The sequence below is a fragment of the Neolamprologus multifasciatus genome, chromosome 3, assembly GCF_963576455.1.
Source record: "Neolamprologus multifasciatus chromosome 3, fNeoMul1.2, whole genome shotgun sequence".
Classification (NCBI taxonomy): domain Eukaryota; kingdom Metazoa; phylum Chordata; class Actinopteri; order Cichliformes; family Cichlidae; genus Neolamprologus; species Neolamprologus multifasciatus.
The window spans coordinates 33,956,020-33,975,514 of NC_140441.1; the positions used below are offsets into that span (position 1 = coordinate 33,956,020).

Consider the following 19,495-nt stretch of genomic DNA (forward strand, 5'->3'; position numbering starts at 1 on the left):
TATACACATTATTCTTTCATACACACATATATATATATATACACAATTAATTTGACATTGGGTGGTCACTTACATGAGGTACAAAGGTGTGGTGCACCTCCAGCGCTTGCAGGAAGATGGCCCTGAACCTGTTCTTCATCATCCCAAAAGCACGCTCTATTATGGAGCGTGCCCTGGAATGATGGCTGTTAAAGCGCTGGGCTCCCACACCTTGGCCTGGCCTCTTGTAGGGTGTGATGAGGGGGAGTGGACGCTGGAGGCATGGGTACCCTCCATCTGCGAGGATGAAATGCCCTGGAGGAGGGTAGACTGACTGTCTGTAGAGTGGGCTGTGGCGGAGCACCCTGGAATCATGCACCGACCCAGGCCAGCCCACGTACGTGTCGATGAAGCGGCCCCGATGGTCACAAACCGCCTGCAAGATGATTGATGGAAACAGCTTTCTGTTCCTATAGCACTGACCATCAGGGCCACTTGGACACTTGATGCGTATGTGGCAGCCGTCGATTGCACCCACCGCTTTCATAAAGGCTCTGTGGCGTGCCAGCCCTGCAAACCCACGGGACACTACCTCCAGGTCCTCTGGGGTTGTTGGGAGGTGGATGACCTGGTAGCGAATGGCCAACACCTCTTTCGTGACTCTGTGGACGATGTAGTGGACAGTAGAACGCGGCATCCCAAACACTCTTGAGACCACCCTGTAGGATGCTCCACTTGCCAACCAGAAAAGAAACACTAGGATCTCAATTGTGGCACCCCATCCATGCCGCCGATCCTGGTTCAGGAGATTTAACAACACTGCCAGAGACTCCCTGCTTAGCCGAAAATCAGGCCTTGGATCCTCCTGGCTAAAAAAACGGTCCAGGACTGGTACACTTTGGTTAATCCTGCAGTACAACGGCCTTGTCTGGTTAAGGAAAAGGTGGAGAACAGCATAAACAGTTTTAATAGAAAGGTATGACTTCATTTATTTTATTACATCAAAGCATTATTCTGATTACTAAGCTTGAGTAAAATATACTAACACTGAGGAATAACATTTTATACATTTCATCTGTTTAGCTAAGCTTTTTTGTGAACTCAAAAATAACCCTATTTTCAGCTTTCTGACAATTTTACTGCAATTTTATGTACTAAAATAAGTAACAGATCATATAAATAATTGAAAATAAATGTAAACTTATAGAAGAACATTTTCTAAGAGATTTTGTTCATATATTTTGAATGACCGCCGTCATTCAGTCACTGAAATTATCCATAAAACTAGCTAAGTAATTCCTAAATGCATCAAGATTAATAGTTTTACCTGGATATGATTTTCTCTGATGAGCCTGGAGTACAAAACATGCCGGCGATGACGACCGCGACACAGTTTTTTCAGCTCGTTGATAATTAAAAATGAACACAAAAAACGGAGACAGATTTCAGGGTCCATTTTCGATTTTCGCGCTGTGGCGCTGACAACCGGAAATACTCTGAATTAAGGGCGGGAGTAGATCCGAGAAGGCTAGACCGTCCAATTCCACAGCCGTTTACTTCCGGCCTACCCGACCTCCTGAGGAGCCGGCCCACGTAGACCGCGAAGGCCGGCTCCTCAGGAGGATGCAGCCCATGAATTTGGACACGACCATCATCTCTCCGTGTAGGGGTCAAGAGTTCAGGGTATGTCTAATTTCTTGCCTGTCTTTAAATGACAGTGTCATGGTATGAATAATCCTTCAGCGTTTACCAGTATAAAAGTAAAACAATTACATCGTCTCATCGGGACAACCTAAAAGACTCCTTATGGCTAGTCTTTACACATCATAATAACAAAGAAGAAAAAAAAACAATTCTCAATTTCTGTTCATTTCAGGGGATTTTCCTTTGCCTCTTTTGGTTCAAAAGAGGCAAAGGAAAATCCTCATCAATGTTTTAGTAAAAACTAGAATATACATTATCAGTATATATTGTATATACACTGATAATGCTTACTGTTGTCTCACTGTAAACAAGTCAAAATAAATAAATAACACACTGGGATCATGCTGAACCACAGACAGCAGTCGAGGCATTAGGCGGGATAAAGGAGCTGGAAACATCACCTGATAAAGAAAAAAAGACTGAATGAAAAACAAAAGTGTCCTTCATTGCACATTTTTGACAAATCAGAAATCCCCATCTTTCCCCATCTTTCACTCTAGACTTTTGACCAATCACTGATCAGCAGGAATTGCACTACCGTATGGTCCATCCCCTTCCACAGATTACGTTGCAGAGGAGTTGCTATTTCAGTCCTTTTGGGTGAATCCTCACAACATTTACTCTTTCATCTCCCTGCCAAACAGAAGAGCCATTGAGCTGTGGTTTTTCCAGGAAGCCCCGCTTCGATGTTTCGTGGAAATTGTCCTTTCAAACTCTGACCACCCAACATGGAATGACCGGACTATAGACCCATCTCTTCAAATTAAAACGACAACACTCGTGGTCAAGTTTTGGACACGAAGAATTCCTAATAAAGACATTGAATTATAATTGAAAAGATATTGTGATGTGATGTGCTACATCCACTTATTAAACCTGTGGTATGGGGTACGGAAGTTTAAATTTCATCTGCGGAGGGATGAGGATGGACATCTCATCCAAATCCCAAACTCCATCTCCCTGGGCCCGTACAATGGTCGAGTTATCTATCCCGGCTAGCGGCTAGATGCTTCATTTGCCAGGCTTTGGATCACCAAGTAAAAGAATCAGAAATACTTTATTAATCACAAAGAAAATTATGGGTTACAGCAGGCAGCATCCTGGTTGGCACATGCGCAATAACAAAGGAACCCTCCGACGAAACACACTCTAAACAACATCACATTGGGGAGACAGATCCGAGAGGTAGGGTGATAAGAAAAACAATGATAATACACAACATGAGTTGAGAGGAGGAGGAAAAAAGCTCTACCCAGAATAAACTCCTAATGAGAGAACAGTTTGAGAACAGAAAAAAACACCTCAGCACAAAAAAGCACATGAATCTTAATACAGCATAGAAACACATGACAGGGGTGGGTATGGGGTGACAGTGAGCCAGCGTAGACAGCGCATCCGGTCCTGCAGCATATCTGCGCTGGTCCAGTCGACCTGCCATTTGCATTGGGAGGGGACACACTTAAAAAGTTAAACCCAGAGCAATATGAACATAATTTCATTTGAAAAATGGTTTTTCAGGGTTTTTATTTCCTAAATTGCTTCCTGACACTTAAACAGATGTTGAAGAGTTTGTTAAGGGGTTTAATGGTTGAAGCTCATTTAACTCATCTTGATAGAAAGTTCATCCTCCAGAAGGTGTCCTGCGACTGTTATTGGCTGTCTCTCTGAGGTATTCAACATAAGGCTGTGTATCGTCAGGAGAGCTTCTGATAATCCCAGTGCTAATCCAGCAACAGCGGCCTGTTTGCACTTTGTCAAAACAATCTGTAAAAGTCAATAAATTAATTAATAAATAAATAAGATTTGTTTTAAAAAGAACTATCTACACAGTGGGTGTAACAGATAAAAGGATATATAAAAAAAAATCAACTTACTAGTGATACTAAGTTTAAAGCTGGCAGAGTTGAAGCCATGATGAGTGTTCACCTCACACGGGTACAGAGCAGAGTCATCAGTCCCGAGTCTGTTCAAGTCTGATTTTTTTGATCAGTTATCTCTTCACAAAAGAAAAACAATATATAATTCCAGGATCTGTCAGGTTTGGTTGTGAACACCCACTACAGTGTGATGTGTGTCATGTTTTAGTCAACACTTTCTCACTCCCAACTCGTCAAATGTGTGACGCATGGTCAGGCTCCCTCTGCTTCACTTATTGACGCGCAGGGTGCCCCCCTCGCGTCGAGAATTGACGTGCAGGGTCCTCTCATTGAATACTATAGAGCTCCCTAAATGTCGTTTATTGACGACAAGAGATTGCCGCGGAAGAGCCTGTTGTCCGTATATTTATATATTTCCGAAATCACATTGTAGTGACGTATACTGAACACAATAAATTATATAATGTAAACAACTACCTGAAAAACAGGTAGAACGATAGTTTTGTATGTTTATTGCATTTATGGAGGGAGTGATGTATGCTGGGTAATGCCACAGCTAGCAACTGGGTGACTTTATTCACCTGTTTCGGCTGTTATCAGTCCATACAATGGGCGTTATTAGCAGAAATCAGTCCCATAGATATGGGCCATCTCCTGCTAGATTGTTCAGAAGGTTGTTATCATCCATCCAGATGGAGGATCACTAACAGGAGCGTGGGAAGACTCCAGAATCCACTCTGGCTGGAATCCGGTGGATACAGCAGTGTTTACAGGTAAGGCCGTTTAAACGGACAGCATTTATAGAATGACTATTAAAAGTCAGCGAGTGTCAATAATGTTAATGTGGTTATGTTAGTAATACACCGAGTGCTAATATAACAACTTTAAGATACATTTGTAGATATTATTACGTGTTTTACCGTCTTTATGGTGCTAGCTTAAAGTTACGGTGTAAACGTTAGCTTATATTGTAGTAAAGCTGTTACTGTTTAAACGATGTTAGCACAGAAATATTAGCTTCTGTCATGACTGATGAAGTTACTAGTTAATAAAGTTTCCAGTAAAGTGTTTAATCGCAGCCACAGATTGACAGCAAATATCTCGATTAGCTTCAGTACATCTGTAATAAATATGTGCAAGTTTCAGTGCTTCGTTTAAACTGTATGATACTTATACTGACCCAGGGTCAGTGTAAAATACAATCCTAGCTGTGTGAACAAAGCCTGGCTCCTTTAATCCTGCATGACAAACCTCAGGATGCAGGTTATTATTACTCTTTCCTGCTGGCACACCTGTCACACCTGAGAGTCAGCTAGAAACTTACAGTGACGTGGACATCATGCAAAGACTGCAAAACTCTGTAATACTGTAAATGATCAGTGACTCAGGTTAACACTAAACTTTAAACAGTACGTCTGTGTCTCTGTGTGTGCTGAACATTTAGGATTGAGTCAGGCTGCATTGACTTTATTCATTGGGACTTTAATGTGTTAAAAGCAGGTTGAAGACGGCTCAGAAACATTTGAAGATTAAAATTTAGCATTATGGCTGCTGGTGGTTTGTAAAGCCTATACTCAGCTGTATTTTTGTTACTAATTTATGTTTGTTGTTGTTTAACACAGATTTCAGAAGAGCAAATATGCTTAATAGTTTAACTAGATTTCATTTGTCAGTGTGGGACTGCTGAGTCACCTGAAGAACTCATTTCATTCATTCTCCACATGATGTTCATTTACAGAAATGTTTCACAGGAACTGATTCCTCCCAAAAGGGTGAACTAGTGTGTTTCCATAGATTACCTCTGTATGAATGTACTTCTTAAATGAAGGTAAGTGTTTGTTCTTTTTTGTTCCTCAGTTACAGTACGTGATATCAAGGCCAGGCGGTCATCACTGGGGGAAGACAAGAAGCAGATGTACTTCCAAGAGGGAGCTGAAGTGAGGACACAGCCAGGTCACTGAGGTCAGAAGTCAGAATCTGAAACAGCTCAGGTTTATATTTTAGGGGTTAAAAAAAAAATCAAAATGTATTTATAAAGAAACCTTTAAATAATAGTCATAATTATGATTATTATAAAAAATATCAAACATTTAAGTGGATTTTATGTTACACATATTGTGTTAGCCCTGCAATAAACAAGCAGCCTGTCCTGTCTTTGTCCTGTCTCAGCTGGGATAGGCTTCATACTCCCGCAACCCTGAATTGGATACATTGTATTCCAATTATGTAATCTCATCATTTACAAACTCAAGGTATCTAATCAAAATGTAAGTAATAATTATAAAATGGGAAAGCAGAAATAAGTGTGACATAAATGTAAATGTGTGAGCTGACATAGAGGACAGCTACATGCAGTCTGAAAAACCTTTGTTGTCAAGTTTGCAGGCCTATCAGCACGAGACATTCTTACATAGAAGAGTCTGTTAAAGTCTCTAACTGAGTGAAGCATTATTGGTCCAGTCTGTTTGGATAAATATAGTAAGTTGATGTATGTCCATTTATTGACACATTTTCTTAAGTCCTTATCCAGTTCAGGATCACAGTGGAGCTGCAGCTGGATATGTTCACTAAATAAACCTTACAAAAGTTAACAATAAACCTGCATCCCTGTACGTTGTTGTCCACAGGATGAGAAAATCAAACTGGAACACTGTGGAACATGTTAACAAATGTTTGTGTTTATCCCTGTGTCTTTCACAGGAGGCGCTGGAAGGTTTCCCTAATAGTTCCTGGTGAATCAAAGCAGAACCATAAAGGTTGCTGGACTACATGATGGGAGCAGTCATCCTGTTAAAGGAGGAACCAGTTAGAAGCTGTTCATCTGTTCTGCCACATAAAGAGCATTTAAGGACGTCTTTTGAGTGTCCAGTTGAATTAATTCTACTGGCTCTCATGGTCATTTGTGATTATGGACATAATTTCATGTTCATCTAGCTATTTAGTAAATTCTATCTATTTAGTAATATCTGTCAGCTATAAAATGTAATATAAATATAAAAAATATCTAAATATCTCCTGCCCTTTATATTTTAATGATGTAGTCTGTTATCGTGTTACATTAGCATTCCTCACATATCAATGAGATGCTGTACAGTACAATCCTACTGACACAGCAGAGGGATAACGACGGCTATTCAACATCGTTACACGACACATTCGAGCTGCATGATGCAGACAAAGTGACTAAATCATCTTTTTTGTGGTTTATTGTCTTCAAACCAGCAGACAAAGCTGATGGCAGAAGATGTCGGAGAAGAACTTCAGGCCGTGTACTGAAAAGGTATTTTTTCTTGTTATCAAAAGACATTTGGAGTGACGGCTTCTACAACTGGTTGTGCTAAAGTAAAGCTTACGGTCTAAGAAATCACAGCGTTGATATTCAGCACAAAGAGAAAAGCTCACTTGTTTGAATTTATTTACAATCATAGTTTTATAAATTCTGACTGTAAACATCTTTTACAGCTTTGATATTGTTTGACACTAGATATCAGGTTTAATTTAAAGGTTTCTGTGTCCCAATGAGCCATTTACACTGACCAGTGTTTCACTTTAACTGTAACACATTGATTATTTAGATTCAACAAAGAAATAACTGAATGTAAAAAATGGCAGCCCTCAGGCAAGGTTTAATTGATAGAGATATATGCATGCATTATGAAATTTATGTATCCCAGATAATTGTTATTCATCTATTCCTGGCATACCCACCCCTTCCTCCCAAGTTAACTGCAACCCAAAAGAACTAGTGGGGCTATTTACACACTCACAACCAGTGTGGGGTAAAAAGAGCCACCAAAAAGCTGTCAGCCACAGATGTGCTAGAAGTGTTAGAAACTCTACTTATGGAGAAACTTTCTAAGTCTAACAGGGGACAGGTACTCCTGCCCAAATAACATGATATAACCCCACATTCAGCCCAGCCATAAAATGAACCAAGTCATTTAGTTAAAGACAGCATGGGACCAAATGCATGTAACCAGCCTGCACCAACCTGACATTTCTTCCTCCTGAATTAAATGAGTGGATGGATGAAAGTAAAATGACTACAAACCTAAAGCCACTAGTTCCCACACTGGAATTCCCTGACACTGTGTGTTAACCGTATTTAGCTTGTATCAACAGTTGTAACAGGCTAAGCCACCTGAGACACTGCATTGAATGATTGTTCCTGTCTTAATGGTTTCAGCTGACTGGTTTCAGCTCAGATGTTCTGCTTTTTCCTTTCAGTAGATCAAATCAGCTCGTGCTCCTTCTGCTTCCAATTTAATGGCAAGAAGAAGAAGAAGAATAATGCTTCAGCGAAGTGGCGTTCATGGTCTCAGTGAACAGTCATGGTCACACACTGCATGTGGTTTTAAAAGCAACATGTCTGTTCACTACAACGATCGAGATGTGTAATATTAGTGCAGCTACGGTTTGTTCTTGAACATCAGTTCTGTTTTCTACTTTGATCACTTAGACCAAAAAAGTGTTGTTTTCAGATTCTTTCTTTTAAATCTATAAAGCACCTGCTCATTTTTTATTACAATTAGTTTCACATAAATGTTAGTTTTTCCTTTATGATCTTTTAATGCTTACATTACACTGTACATGTCTGCATTAGAGACATTTCTGTTACCTGTTTCTGTTGACTCAGAGTTGTGAAATGTTATTTTATTTGATGCACAATATGAAGTTCATAATTTTCTTACAAATAAAACTCTAATGACAAACATGAACAGCTGTGCTTATTTCTGAGACATGAGTTTTTGAATGTGTTCATATTTAGACAGTGTACATCTGTAGGCTGAAACTGTAATAGTGAACCTGAGGTGATGGTCAACAGAAGGCAAATATATATCAATATAAAACAATATTGAAGTAATGTCTTTACCCTCTGCAGCGAGTGGACGCTGTGCACGCAATCACCTTATTTACTGTAGTAAACGTGCGCCGCTAGCTCACGTGACTGACTGTCTCCATAGTTACATCGTATATTATTAGCTATGTAAACAGCTTCCAAAGATGCCGCCATAGCTTTCTGCAGCTGTAACACTTTCACACTGCAAATCATTTCACGTTTTTGATAGTTATGAAGACAGAATATGTTTTTAAGTTCATGCTAGGCGGTTGCTATGGTGGTTGCTGTGGACTTGGGTGGACCGCGTCCGATTCCTGTTATTAGCTGTCCGCCGTAGGAAGGCTGCGTTCCATTTACAAGTAGTGACAGTCTGCCGCAACTCGAACTCAAACCCCGCTTTGTTCTTTAATTATAGGCCTTTTATAGCCGTTCATGACACGCACACACACACACATAAAGCACTTTGCCTCACCATGAGAATGCAACTTTACCTAATCTAACGTTTAAAGTATCTGATATAGGATAGAAAAATGAAGCAACCAGAGATTTAATGATGAAGACTCTGGGTTCTGTAGTTCACGTTTTACAGTCCCGAATGACTCTTTGCATACAATTTATTGAAGAGGAGTTTAGAATGCACTTTACATTTAGACTGTTGCTGTTTAATGTTATGTCATGAATAAGGTTCACCTGCTGGGGGTTTTATAGATCAGCTGGACAATACAGTCAAAGACAGACTTCATTCATCATATGCAAGTGTTACGTAAGGCCCAAAATGGCCTCCGTACAAGAAAGTAGTAGCTCTAATATTGACCAGTAACGAACCACCACACGCACACTGCAATGGGTTACACAAGATTTATTTGTTCTTTCTCCGGGTAAAACTACTGGCTGAAGACACAACTCTGGCCAGGAATCCAAGGCCCAAAGCCACCGCGGTCAGGGTTGTTAGCCTTTTCCGGCCTGACTTCGTTCGAGGCTGGGTCTCCACATCACATCCTGGGAGCTGGAACTTCCCCAAAACTGGTCCAGTTTCCTTGTCAGGGGCACAGAGAGTCTCCAGTCCAATGTTTGTTTTCCTGCCTCCCAGCACATCCACTCACATCACAATAAAAATGAGTGCTCCCTCCAACATCCTCAGATTATTTTAAAAGCAAAACCAGGCCAGGTTAAAAATCTTTTCCGTTAAAATGTGCACACTTTATCCTGGATCTTCGAGGCTTTCCTGCTACACCAGTGTCCTACAAAAAAAAAACAACAACAACCCCTACTTCCTGTTTCCTCTCCCCTTTATAGAGAAGGGCTCCAATCCTCCCCAATCAGCTGTTCCCTGTACTCAACTCCAAATAGCTGGCAGCTGGACTAGAGTAGAATCTCCACTCCCACATGGGTGTGGCACACACCTCACATCAAACACAAACACCAAAGCATGGAATTAATACAAAACAAAATCTAAAGTTATGCCAACCCAAAAGCTTAGTGGGGGATTCTCTCCATCCTTTTCCACCATGCTATACTCTGTAACACAAGAATCCTAGTTGGATTTTTGTTGTCACTCATGTTTTTGAACCAAATATTGAAAACAATTCTGACAGACTGGATACCTGGCCAGGTGTACATTACTTTGTACTCAAGCATCCCAGGACAGAACCCTGCCCCACCATGAGCCCGGGTGGATACGTGGTTATAATATAAAAGGACCGATACTGAATATGAATATTTCATGAAAATTGAATGATAATACAAATTAGTAATAAGGGTTTCTCTGCGCCCTTATCTACCCCATACTCAAAGAGCTGCGGGCAGAGAGGGTGACAAGAGAGGATGGCACTGAAGAGAAGATGCTCGGTTTCTGGAGTCTCCTGGTCCTGTCAGTATTAGTAGGATGCATCTGCTGTGTCTTCTCGTGGATGCTCACCTACCTTGACTCGTTCCAGCCTCGTATGGATTTCCCAACACTGCGGACAGTGGCCCACGTCAGAGACGTTTAATATTGATTACATATGTCTGAATTGCTAACCCTAACCCTAGCTCAACAGACCACAATGCCCTGGACTGTCAGTATTATTACATGCTGTGAACATAAGTAGCTTTGATCACAGTTTGTTGTAAAAGAGAAGGAATATTGGAAAAAAAGATCAACATTGTGATATTATTTCTTCCAAACTGACCAGAAACATGCTTGTCATACTCTCACAGCAAAGGATCAGACTCACTGTGCATGACGGCTCAGGCCAATGATGTCTGTTAGATTGTCAGTTGTTTAGTGCTTCTGTACAGTTAGAGTCAGCGTCTCTATTTCAGAATAATTAATATGCAGAAAACACTAAAAGTTGATTGTCTTCCAATATTCTAACATAATTAAAAAACTTTAAGTTTGTAAGTACATATTGTTACAGTCCTAATGCCAATATACTTCTTCATAACTCCTGCTTTGAAATACTGAACTTTAAAATTTACCTGATGAAAGATAATTTACAGTGGCACTCTGTCAGGATAATTCTGACTATAAGATCACTGTATTAATCTGAATCCTTCTGAAATGTGCTGTGAATGAATGCTGATGCAACTCACTGTGGGAAAGCTGTTAATAAAATGAATCTGTGACACATGCAGCACATTCACAGAGGAAGAGAACACAAAGAGAGGACACGCAGAGGCTGTGTTAAAGTCAGAAATCCAAATCTTTAGTCACAAACAGGCGGCGGTTACAAACAGGAAGACAAGCAGTCCATCAAACAGTCTACAGGGTCAAACATACAGAGAATTCAAACAACAGTAAAAAATAACTGGACTCTTAAAGCAATGTGTGATGCAATAAAAGGAAGCAGCGCAGTATATTCACTGAATTATCATCAATTACAAAAGAGAAAAGGAGAAAAACTGTGATTTCTAAGAAAATAAACCTTGATGGAAACATACAGAATGTAAACTGTGTGAGTTTGGTGAACTTTGTTAGTAACAAATGAGAAAAAAAAGAGAGACAAAAACTCAGTATTCCTGAATAATTAGAAAGCATCTAAACATTCTGGTCGTGGATTTTTACAGTCTTAGTTCCGCTCGCTGTCATCATTATAATCATCATGATCAATGGCGAGGTCCTGAGGTGGGCGGGGCTGTCTCTGGTGATGTCACCATGAAGGAACAGCGTCTGGCGCGTGTTGCTGAAACATCTCAGTACACTGGTGTAGTTTCCTCTCCAGCTGGTTGACATTTGACACTTCAACATTAAGGGGAAGAAGAAGAAACAGTGTTAGGTCAGGTGACCACATGGTTTCTAAAGTAACTGACAGGAAGTAACCAGGCCTTAGAAATGGATGGCATGTGTTTAGAGTTACTGTAGTTGGGTAACTCTACTTACCAAAAGCAGAAGCACACAGATGAAGGATCAGAGGCTGAATGTTGCAGGAACATGCTCATGTGTGGTGATCATTCAGTGCTGCTCCGGCAGGTTACACAGTCCAAGACTGATATGCTGCCCATCTGAGAGTTTGAAAACACACATGCAAAGATTTATTTTGTATCACAGTCAAAGTTGGATGTTCATTTTTGTCCTTTAAAAATGTTTGTGTATTTGAAAGCACTAACATTTAAGGATGACTTGGATTGTCTCCTTTAAAGGGGAGACAAATGTATCCACTGATCTACATCACTTAAACTGGATGATCACTCCTCTCTCCCTCACTCATAAACACTCCTAATATAACCAAGCAAATAAATAATATTGAAGATTTACTTACATCATTACAAAAACAGCAAAAACATCTCCCTTTGATTCTATGTCTCCATTCCTGCTGAACATCAGGCAACAAATATCTCAATAAATCACAGTAAAATGTAAAGCACATGTTTTCTCTGCTTTGTCTGACCTCTGCAGAGCCTCTGTCAAGAAAAACATATCTGTAAGCATAAAAAAATATACATTTCATAACACGTCACTGGACAAACCTCGGTCAGTTGATTTCCTCTGTGCAGTGCAGACGAACATCAGTCAGCAAGTCAAGGTGGTGAGATGGACAGGTGCCCTTTGTGACTCTGCTAGTTCCTCTGAGGAAACACCACCGTCTCTCCACACCGTCACCATCTGTGAGCACAAACTGCCGCTCTGCCAGCATGTAGGAAATCAGATATCACACACACAAGGGTGAAGAAACATTAGAGCTCAACTTTAAATACTTTAGATCTAAACAGATCAAACTAGCTCTTAGTTTCAACAATCAGTGAACAGACAAACAATGATATCAAACTGATTCTGTATGAATACAATATAGTACTTTCAATACAGGTGTCAAATTAATGTATGAAAACTAATACAGATATATGTATATATATATTTTTTGATAAATTAGTTTGCTAAATTATAAGAATATATTTTTATTTTCATTTAACAATTGCAACTGAAAGAAATTAAATATTGAACAAAAATATATTGTCACATTCTGAGCATGCTCAGCATGCTGACAGACTTGAAGTTGCTACAGATTTTAAGAAGTGATAATTATAGGGAAGAAACTTCTCTTTTTCATCCGTTTAATCAAACATTTGATGCCTCAGCTGTCTCAGTCCTATAGCAAATACAACTAACCTGAGGCGGCTTGGATTTGGCTGCAGGTGCCCTTGTACATCCTTCTCAACATGTGGGTACCATTTAATCACACTTCTTCCTGAGCTTTGCTTCATCACAAGACCAAAGGTGGCATCCCATGTCACAGTCATATCATCATCCAGAAGAAACATTTGAAGAAGCATCATGGAGAAGAAACATTTACGTGCCTCCTGGTTTGGTTTTCTGATCCTGCAAAAAGACTGAGGACAACAAAGCCCAGAGAACACGAGATACACAACATCCAACATTCAGACTCAACAGCCTCCATAAATGAAGAGCACCATGTTTGTTCAGTTATAGTAGATATAAGCATACTTCACATTACTGGCTATGAATAATAATCAAGAGACAAACTTTAAAGATGCAGAGCATGATGTCCCATCATCAGACTGTAAACAAACATCCACCAGGCTTCTTTGTTGGCAGAGGTGATGATTCTCCTATCAGTGATCAGTAGAGTGAATTAACCTGTGGTATAAGCAGCAGTCACTGAAATATTACTGTTTCAGATAAGAAATCTAGCACATAAAAGCCAGGGTGGGAGGGATCTCAGCAAACTGACTTACCTCTGCAAGTGTGAAGCTCAACAAAAATCTGACTCTCCAGTCACAGACAAACAAAAAACTCCAGCTGGGAGATAGAAAACGCTGTCTGGGTCTTGCTGGATGTTGCTGGTCAGAGTCCACACATTAGCAGAGTGCCTCTTGGTCCCACTCACCCATGTGGACAGTGACTGTGGAGAACTGTTCTGGAAAATGGAAAAGAGAATTAAAATAACAAAAAGCCAAACAGGATTTCCACAAAGACTCTCTTGGAATCAGCAATAAAAAAAAAACACTGGTTCATATTTCAATTAAATATGAACAGGTTCCTTAAATGTAAGCAGTTCAGATCTGATTTAATTTAATTTCCTTCACACAGCACATTTGTCCAGGCTGACAGGTAAACATAGAATTTCAGGTAACATGACTCATAGTAGAGATTCAGTAAGAAAGATTGCTAGCTCTAATATTATTACCTCATAATCCAAGGACACACCAACAGCTCAGATTTCTAGAACTATTTAAACAAATGTCTTCTGAATATTCAATTCATGTTCACAGTGGGAGGGTGGGGGGTGTCGTGGAATTTTTAAAATAAAGTCTGCAACACAGAAAGAGCTGTGATCAAGCTATTTATTACTGTGCACAGGAGAGCCAACACACATCAAACATCACAGTTCAGTCATGTCAGCGCTGCCACAGAAGTGGTGCTCCTACTCCTTTATGCATTCCAAGGAAGAGGGAGGAAGTTCTGATCCTACCACACTTCACGTGTCTCGCTATGAAACCTAACAGATCAATGGTTATGCTGTTTTGTGCCCTTGGCCTTATCAGCACCTGTAAAGGGATTTGTTTTCTCAAACTGCTGAAGCTGAAGTAAGTTCATCTAGTTATAGAAACTTTCACTGAACGGTCTATAACAGTGTCACAACTAAGCATATGCATAAGCACTTAAATACTTTAAATGAGAATAACAGAAAATTTCTTTTACAGAGGCTAGAGCCTGTCCCAGTAGTCATAGGTAGAGCACACCTGGACAGGTCACCAGTCTGTCAGAGGACTAACAGAGAGAGACAGACATCAGAGTAACAAATCTATTTAAAATTAATATAAGTTTGCTGCAGCTGTATGTATGAACATGGGTGTCTGTGCTCACAGTCCACCTCTCAGGAACCTGCAGTTCATTTTTAGTCTACTTTAAACAGACCTCACAAAAGGCTGATGTGGCTGGATGAGTACTCTGATTTAAGTATGATACCGTTGGCCAGGGATTAATCTGGTACATCGCTTCACTGCAGTCTTACGTATTTTCCCCACACCTGAATTCAAAAAATACTGATATATACAAATAACAGCTTCAGCTGATGCAGCCTGACTCAATCCTAAATGTTCAGCACACAGAGACACAGAGGAACCGTTTAAAGTTTAGTGTTAACCTGAGTCACTGATCATTTACAGTATTACAGAGTCTGGCAGTCTTTGCATGATGTCCACGTCACTGTAAGCTTCTAGCTGACTCTCAGGTGTGACAGGTGTGCCAGCAGGAAAGAGTAATAATAACCTGCATCCTGAGGTTTGTCATGCAGGATTAAAGGAGCCAGGCTTTGTTCACCCAGCTAGGATTGTATTTTACACTGACCCTGGGTCAGTATAAGTATCATACAGTTTAAACGAAGCACTGAAACTTGCACATATTCATTACAGATGTACTGAAGCTAATCGAGATATTTGCTGTCAGTCTGTGGCTGCGATTAAACACTTTACTGGAAACTTTATTAACTAGTAACTTCATCAGTCATGACAGAAGCTAATATTTCTGTGCTAACATCGTTTAAACAGTAACAGCTTTACTCCAATATGAGCTAACGTTTACACTGTAACTTTAAGCTAGCACCATAAAGACGGTAAAACACGTAATAATATCTACAAATGCATCTTAAAGTTGTTATATTAGCACTCGGTGTATTACTAACATAACCACATTAACATTATTGACACTCGCTGACTTTTAATAGTCATTCTATAAATGCTGTCCGTTTAAATGGTCTTACCTGTAAACACTGCTGTATCCACCGGATTCCAGCCAGAGTGGATTCTGGAGTATTCCCACGCTCCTGTTAGTGATCCTCCATCTGGATGGATGAGAACAACCTTCTGAACAATCTAGCAGGAGATGGCCCATATCTATGGGACTGATTTCTGCTAATAACGCCCATTGTATGGACTGATAACAGCCGAAGCGGGTGAATAAAGTCACTTTGGCCTGAACAGTTTTTCTGAGAAAGAGAAGCATCAGCGTTTGCAGTGGATTAGATGCAGTGAAATAAAAGGGTAAGTGTGCTGTCGAAAAAGGCAGGCTTCACAACACCCACTGCCAAATTCAAACATACAAAGGTCTCAAAATGCATTAAATACTATCCCTAGCTTTCGTTTTTGAAATAATTGTGTGCTTCACGAACTTGGTGCAAAGCTGGATTATTCAAAATGAGGTGTCAGCCAGTACCTATAACAAGCTATCACACATTCTTTATTTATTTCTAACTACCAAGTTAGAATAAAGAACACAAACACAGCAGCACTACATTATTGAGCTAAATACCCCTGAACATTCTTACAATTTCATGCCCCAACTTTGATTAAAAACATGGTTTTGAACCACGATTATTCACACATGTGTCCCTGATGAATGACTGCTCAGATATTTTCAACACTTTCAATGTGAGTTGCACGGATGTTTAAATGTATCGCTTAAACTTTTGAGCGCCAATTAGTCACATTAGGGGTGTTGTAAACTGCACACAGATGATACCAACACTTTGGCCTGTTATGAGCCATTTAGTATTGCCACCAATGTTCCCTCTAATTTTTCATGTGTCTGAGCGAACACACAAACTCCCTGAGCGATCCCTTGGACCACCGTGAGCAACAGCAGACGTGTGCACTGTGGTCACGCCAGCATCTAATCCATCCAACTTACATGGTTTATTAAAATAATCAAATTACAGCATTTACATTTATGTTAGACTAACTGCTTTAGCCCACTTACAATGAAAATTAAAAAGAAAATCTTGTTCATGACCTGTGTAGTATGTTAACACTATTGGAAGTAAAAATAACTTGAACTCCAATTTTCAAAACACAACTTTCTTTTTTTTTTTTTTTTAAAAAGCTCTGACTTGTATTATGAGTCTGTGGTCTGGGAGAGAGTCCTGTAACTCTCTGTCTGCAAATACAGTTTATAATGACCAATGTTGGGCAATTAATTACATAGTTACTTCTTCAAAAAAGTTACTGAGTTTTGCAAACAAAGTTTTTTGCAGCTGTTTATCTAAAAATGCAGCCAAGGCATTTTTTAAATAAACATTTCAAACTATTTACAGAACAATCGGGTGTTCTGCATCAAATTTGATGCCACACAAATTATTTGTGCCACTCCAAAACAAGACACTAACTTTAGACTCCAAACATGCTGCAAATCTCTCACATCTCAAAACACCACCGTCACTTCTAAAACCTCCCCCCTTCCTAAACAACTAAATGCCATGTTGCCATATCATTTTTTGTTATTGTTCGACATAGTACATTTTTCCAACAATAAGAAAGGGTGGGTTTGGTTTTGGTTTTGCTCACAGGCGGAGAGAGAGCTTTCCTTATAAAACGCAGTTTTTACCGTTTCTTCCTGCAGTAAATATAAATACAATCAATGACAGTATTCAGGAAAACAAAGAAACAAACATTGCATATTTTTTTTTTTATCATAACTCTGGTTTCACGTGGCCTATCAACACAATTTAAAAACTGTTATAAAGTCCACACATCGAGTGTACTTGACTCTGCTGTATGCTGTGTAAATGTGACTTTTGGGCTGTGAAATCTGTGAAGCAGAAATAATATTTTATTTTAACATTGCACCGCTAATCATCGGTTGTGGCCAATCAAATTGTATGGTCCGACTATAAATAGTAGCTGCTATTTTGATTCATTTATTTATATTTATTTTTGGTTGATTGAGGCTGTTGGTACTACTGGTATGTTTGTGGAGTCGGGTTAACCACAGATGACGTATTTGATTTCCGTTTCGGGTCTATTGATAAGTTGTGTTTTTACTCTGAAGGCCTAAGAGGTGACTGGGTGCCCTGGTGGTGGGAAATCCCGTGGTTCGTCATTATTTATGCATTTGCCCACTGGTAATCCAGGCTCTGAATCAGTTAACAGTACACGTGCAAATACATGATTTGCTCTTTTGATGTCTGTTTTAAATAGCTGTCAATAAATTCGTTAGTTTACTCCCAACCACGGCTCTGGCTCAAGTGTTACAAACCTTAGAAACTATGTAAATGAACAAGAAATTGTTCATTTACATAGTACATAGTATCTATAGATACTGTCTGTGTGAAACTCCCATGTTGGCGTAGTCGGGTTTCCCCTGTGACTGTAAAGCTTTAAGCTCCCGATCGCCACAACACCATCTTTGTGTTTGCAGAATCTGATGGATTCTGGTCAGCTGTACATAGATAATCCTGACAATATACAGTAAACCCGAGTCTTAAAAAAACGGAATTAACTGAATTTGAATAAATAATAAACAAATTTATTCACCAGTGTTTGAGCCTCAGGCATGGCACCATGCCCCTCCCATGTTTTAAATGTACGTTAGAATAGCATGCATCGTCTTGATGCATTCTCAATCACCCAGGAACGTAAATCTCCAAAAGTTGATTCTGTTCATCTGGACGTAGCGTTTTGTGGGAGAAACGTTTTGTCACTCATCCAAGTGACTTCTTCAGTCTCAGCTGACTGCAAGTTTCCCCAAATGTTATAAACAGTACATTTGCATAATTACTGAAACTAGCCCACTGAAGGAACAGTGGGCTGGGAGGTCAGTTCCTTAATCATAATTATGCAAACTCTCATGACCATTGATCAACAACCACTGACCAAAACCCACTGATCAAAGACCACTGATCAGTGCATGCATCAACACATTAAGTGAGCGGGAGGAGTGAGGCGTGGGGTCTTCACACACCCCCGTTCTCTGTTCGCCATCTGGGGCAGGGGCTAGCCGTTTGGTCGGTGTCTGGGCTAGTGGGCTGACAAGACTGACACACTTTGTACACTTACATCATAGTCATTGGTTACAACACATAGTACCCCTCCCCCGCGACCCACGCACACCTGCACACACACACACACACAGCAGCAGCACCAACGAGGTAAGTCCCTTCGCATGGTGGTAAAACAGGAAACTTAAAATACGAGCTTTATCGGTTTGTTTGTTCTGCCAGACAAAGCAGCATTATTAAACATGAAACCTATGGCAGAAACAGTGGCGGTCCTAGCCTGTTTGGCGCCCTGGGCGAACACCCCCTCCCTCCCCCCCCCCCCCCCCCCCCCACACACACACACACACGAAGAGAGAGACAGAGTATGCATTGTATGCAAACGGCTACTAAACAGACATCATAATTCGTCATACAATGAGAACAGGACAAATCAACAATTGACACTGACTAATTAATATTATATCATTGTATATATTGTTTGGAGTTTAGTCTGTTACTGTTGCTATTTTTACCATTTCTTCTTGGAGGAACTGTAACTCACATAATTTCCTTAGGGATTAAGAAAGTATCCTGATTCTTAATGTTTTAGGATACATGACCTGCCATTATCCAATGACACATCTGCTTACCTGTATATTTTGCTCGTTTCTCCTTGTAGGAGTCATAATTAAATGTACTGAATTTTAATTATCACTGGGTTTTCATTTGTTTTGGTTGCTATGGTGATGTGTAATGGGAGTCACGTGGGTGCTAGCGGCGACATTAAGAGGGCGTTGTCAGTCTGTCGTAGTATAGAGCCTGTGATGTTTTAAGAGTTTGAATCGCGAGCCGATCACATTGCTCTGTAAACTTTTCAAGCACTTTAATAAACAAGCGAGCAATTC

At 40.0% G+C, this 19,495-nt stretch overlaps 2 long non-coding RNA genes across 6 annotated transcripts; one reads left to right on the top strand and one right to left on the bottom strand.

Moving 5' to 3' along the window:
- Positions 1–1,914: 1,914 nt before the first annotated feature.
- LOC146522692 (uncharacterized) lies at positions 1,915–9,151 on the top strand. Its single transcript, XR_014873018.1, has 3 exons — positions 1,915–4,333; positions 5,418–5,522; positions 6,261–9,151. It is a non-coding gene; the product is annotated as an uncharacterized LOC146522692 (long non-coding RNA).
- A 1,910-nt stretch (positions 9,152–11,061) lies between these two features.
- On the bottom strand, positions 11,062–16,299 carry LOC146522693 (uncharacterized). Of its 5 annotated transcripts, XR_014873011.1 has the most exons (7): positions 15,600–16,299; positions 13,573–14,867; positions 12,986–13,474; positions 12,349–12,505; positions 11,989–12,097; positions 11,762–11,883; positions 11,062–11,620 (listed from the first exon to the last, which is right to left on the bottom strand). It is a non-coding gene; the product is annotated as an uncharacterized LOC146522693 (long non-coding RNA). The 5 variants fall into 5 exon arrangements; XR_014873010.1 differs by having other exon boundaries at positions 12,349–13,474; positions 13,573–13,754; XR_014873013.1 differs by having other exon boundaries at positions 12,349–13,446.
- Positions 16,300–19,495: the final 3,196 nt, after the last annotated feature.